A 4,465-nucleotide genomic window follows, 5' to 3' on the forward strand; every position below is an offset into this window, starting at 1 on the left:
GGAAGGAACAAGTGTCCAGCCATGGCCCTTCTCTGCTCTTGTTGAGGTATAAATAGCAGTCTCTCTTGGAATAAATGAATTAACTAAATACATTATTTATTAAATACAATGTGCAATGCACTATGCTAAATGCTGGGGATACAAATAGAAAAGTAAGAGTTCCTGCTCCTAAGGAACTCACATTCTAAAGGGGTAGACAACACATATGAAATGTGTCAGCTGTAAGTCAGATTGCCCTTTAGGGAGGAACATCAAAGCAATGTTAAAGCTTCAGCTGTAATGATATTTCTACTGATACCATCATCAAGTTTGGATGTTGAGGCATTTGACAATGCCAAGTTCTTTGGTAGTTAGCACTAACTTTTCTCAGTTCTTAGGAATTGTGTTAATAGCACCTGTAGGAACAATCACCAGGTATATACCAATAGGGGCTGTTTCTCAGGATGATGACTGAGAGCATTATGCAGGAAGTAAAGCTAATCCCAAGACTTAAGGGTTCCTCTGAAGATGAGCTGGAAGCACTACTGGGGAGGGTGATTTGGGAGGTACTGTTCCTTTCAAGGATCTTTTTTTAAATTTTCCTATTGATGCTAGCTGGTCAGCTATTGTTGATGGTGTGGATGAGGAAGGTGACAACTTCTCAATAATTATTTTCCCCCTCAATGATAGCTATGGGGACTTATATGGAAGTAGATCTGGTAGTTTATGGGGCACTGCTATTTCCAGGGTTCTTAGATTCAGGTTTGTATGCTGGAACCATCAGGATCTGAGTAGGATGGTACTCAAGATGGTGGTGGTGGTTTGATTTGCCTGGATTAAAATTTGTTCTAGTGTATTTTATAGATCTCTTTGGAGTAGTTTCACATGTATATGGTAGGATGTCTTACTATGCTTTTTACTAATGCACCATTTTACTAATGCACTCTATTTAACTATCTTTTCAATAAGTGTGAAATATTTTTGTCCAATGTTTTGATAATCTAGGTAAATTGCATCTATAACATATGTAAAAAAAAAGGAAATGAGATTAATCTGGCACAACCTGATTCTGATGAAGTTTTTCTGATTCTTTGTGATTACAACTTTCTTTTCCACATGGTCATTAACAACTTCTTCAATCATATATTGCACAAATTTGCCAGAAATCAAAGTCAAAATCACTGATCTTAGTTTGCAAACTACATTTTTTGCCTTTTTGTGTTTTTGTTCTTTTGAAAATTGAGATGACATTTACCATTCCCTAGTTCTGAAGAACTTGCACATTTTCTACAACATTTCAGAGATAACCAGCATTGTGTCAATAATCACAGCTGCTATTTCTTTCACCACTCTGGGATCTTATTTACCTGGACTTGGTGACATTAAAGGTAAGTTAGGTGTTTTCTTACCATCAGTCCCATTACTTTTCTTAGATTTAACTCTCCATTAGACATTGCTCCCCTAATAGAATATAAACTCCTTGAAGGAAAACATGATTTTATTTTCACCTTTGCACCCCTAGTTACCAGTTGTTTGGAGTGGAGCTTCTAATTCAGGCTTAATGACTTGTATATTATTTAACAGTTAACAAAAGGAGGTTTACTTTGCCATTAAAAAAGATATTCATCAATGTTTCTCCTGCACTTAGTACAGACAGATGCAGCTTCCTTTATCTCCATATGGATAAAAGTCTGGTCAGCAAATCAAGTTATAGTGACTCAAATGGTTCTGGAATATCTTTCAAATATGAAGATCCTGACCATGCACAAGAATTGTCTTTTTATGCTCTGTTTACCTAGAATCCAAGACAAAATGAAAAGAAATTGGCTCAAGTGAGGTACAACTTGAATGTCATCACTACCACACTCTACTCAAACAAGTCCTCAGATATCTTTGTCCCCCTTTAGAGAAAATCTAGAGTAACCCAAGTTGTGGGGGAGGGGAAGCACCTTGGTAAATAGCCTACTACACAGTTTAGGACACATAATAGATACTTAATAAATGATTGCTAATTGATTTATTAACACAAAATATTCTGTTTCAGAGAAAAACAAAATAAAAGTTGAAGTGTTCCTGCTTTTTGTCATCATTCCTAGAATCACCCTACCTATCAAAGAAAAGGACCTAAACTTCCTTTGATCCTCCTCTGTCCTCATCTTTCTCTGACAATCTTAGCTCATTCTAAGCTTTAACATTTCTAACATTATTTTTTGCAGGACTATGCTATACTTTTGTATTTACCTTTCATTGTTTACTCATGTTTCTATCATCTGTAAAAACTTTTAAAAATCCAACCAGTTAATGAGTTTTCTTTTCATTCACAGTGATCTCTAGGTAGCTTCCCCTTTTCCTTATTATCAAACTTGATTTTCTCAATGTATTTTCAAATTTTAATTCTTGATAATTTCTCAGACTTCTTAGGTTGACTGTCACTATTGAATTTTAGGATAAAGACTGCTACTTACCTTTTTTCAGAATCCTTTGAAATTTGTTCTTCTAAAATCCAAGCAATGTGTAATATGCCTCTAACATATACTGCTTATGCAAATCTGGGCAGATAAATTCATTTTCCAGTGCCTCCAGGAAATCCCTAGGACTTGAAGTTGCAGGAATCAGTCCTCTCTAGTAGGAGTTTCCTCATTGAAAGTTCTTATAAATCATAAAATCACAGATCTTGTTCAAACCATAAGAACAACAGAATTATGCCCATAGTTTTCATAATTACCCTATGAAAAGCAGTTGTAAATGTTTTATTCTTCTATTACATTTTACCCAATAACATTCATTTTGTCTCCTGTCCAAGGACCAGTCTAGCTAAATATTGAGAAACTCATCATAGAAGATTAGCCTATTATATTTTATGCAATTTAATTACTATTTATTAAGCATCTACTAGTTACAGGGCACAGTATTAGACAAGTAGGAATGTAAAAACAGAATAGCAAAGTTCCTCAAGGATCTTATATTCATATGTATACATATATGTATTGTATGTATGTGTGTATGTGGACATGTCACAGGTAAGTAAATACAAGATAATTTAAATGAAAAGATAGACAAAAGTATTTGGAGGGTCTGCAATCTATGCAAGAGACAAAACTACAAAAAGATCCTCAATCCTTCATGGAATGTAAACTCCTTGAGGGTAAAGGTTCATTTTTGACTCTGTCCTCGCTCCTCACACAGTGCCTTGTACATGGCAGGCACTTAATTGACAGTAATAGAGCAGCAGAAAATGAAGCAGAGGGTGATCAACATAATACCACAATCCAGTTGTTACAATGTCTACAAGAAATAATTTAACTATTAGGGGTCTTAAGTGCACTTTGATCATTCTTCAATAAGATGACAGAATTCTGGAAAAAATGAACCACTTACATAATGATAGAAAGCAGAAAGTCTCCCATTGATGGGATCAAAGCTCTCAGAAAAAAAAAAAAAGAGGTTTTGGCTCAGCTCACAATTTTTCCTAGGGTTGTGCCTATTTAACTTCATTGATGAATGAACTAAACAGAAGCTCTACTTTTGCCACCATTGTATGTGGCGACTACTGCCACCATTACTCTGACTTATGAAGGTGAAAAAACAGTTAATTTTATCATGATTTATAGACATTTTATTCATTGAGGTCATAGAGTTTAGGACTGGAAGGGATCTTAAAGGTTACTTCATCCAACTTTATTTTATAAGTGGGGAAAGTGAAGATCAGAGAACTGATTTGCTTCAAAGTATTCAATAAGGTTGTGAATCAGGATTCAAATATAGGTCTTTTATCTTCCCTCACATCCCCTCACCCTCTTATTAGAAGTCTTTAAATAATCTGTATGTCAATATTGAGAAGATCCTATAGAGGGGATTCTTATTCAGATATGGGTTGCATTAGCTGTCTATTATATTCTCTTCTGACTCTAAATTCAGTGTTCTTTGCATTAAACCATAGAATCATAAATCAAGATGGTTTCACTATATTTGACACTTTCTATGACTTGGAAAGATAGAGTTGCATCTTGAAGTTCAGTATTGTTATCTAGAGGAAGCAACATCCATAGAAAAGCTTCTTAGACAAAAATACCTTCCCCATAAATTCTGGCAGAACTAGGAATTCAGAGGTGGTGTCAAGAAATGCCCCAAATCACAGAGCCTGGGGTAGGAGTCCAGACAGAAGTTGAGAAGTACATGTATTGAGATATCAGAAGGCAAGGGTTTGGGCATGTATCAGACCAAACTGGGAAAGCAATTTCTTCAAGAGGCACATCAGCTTCCTCTCTCCTTTTCTCCTCCTACTTTCCTTCCTCCAGCCAAGTTGTGATTTAATCATCAAGCTCAATTTACCACCTATAGATAAAAGTTTTTGAAGACCACACTGCCAGAAAATGTCATAAAATGTTTTAACTAGTACCATGTGACTTGTAAATTCTATAAGTTCTTCCTTGCCTGAGTTAACTGAATTCTGCTTGCTCTGCTTTCTTCCTCCTAAATATATTAC

This window comes from Sarcophilus harrisii, chromosome 3, assembly GCF_902635505.1.
Source record: "Sarcophilus harrisii chromosome 3, mSarHar1.11, whole genome shotgun sequence".
Lineage (NCBI taxonomy): Eukaryota > Metazoa > Chordata > Mammalia > Dasyuromorphia > Dasyuridae > Sarcophilus > Sarcophilus harrisii.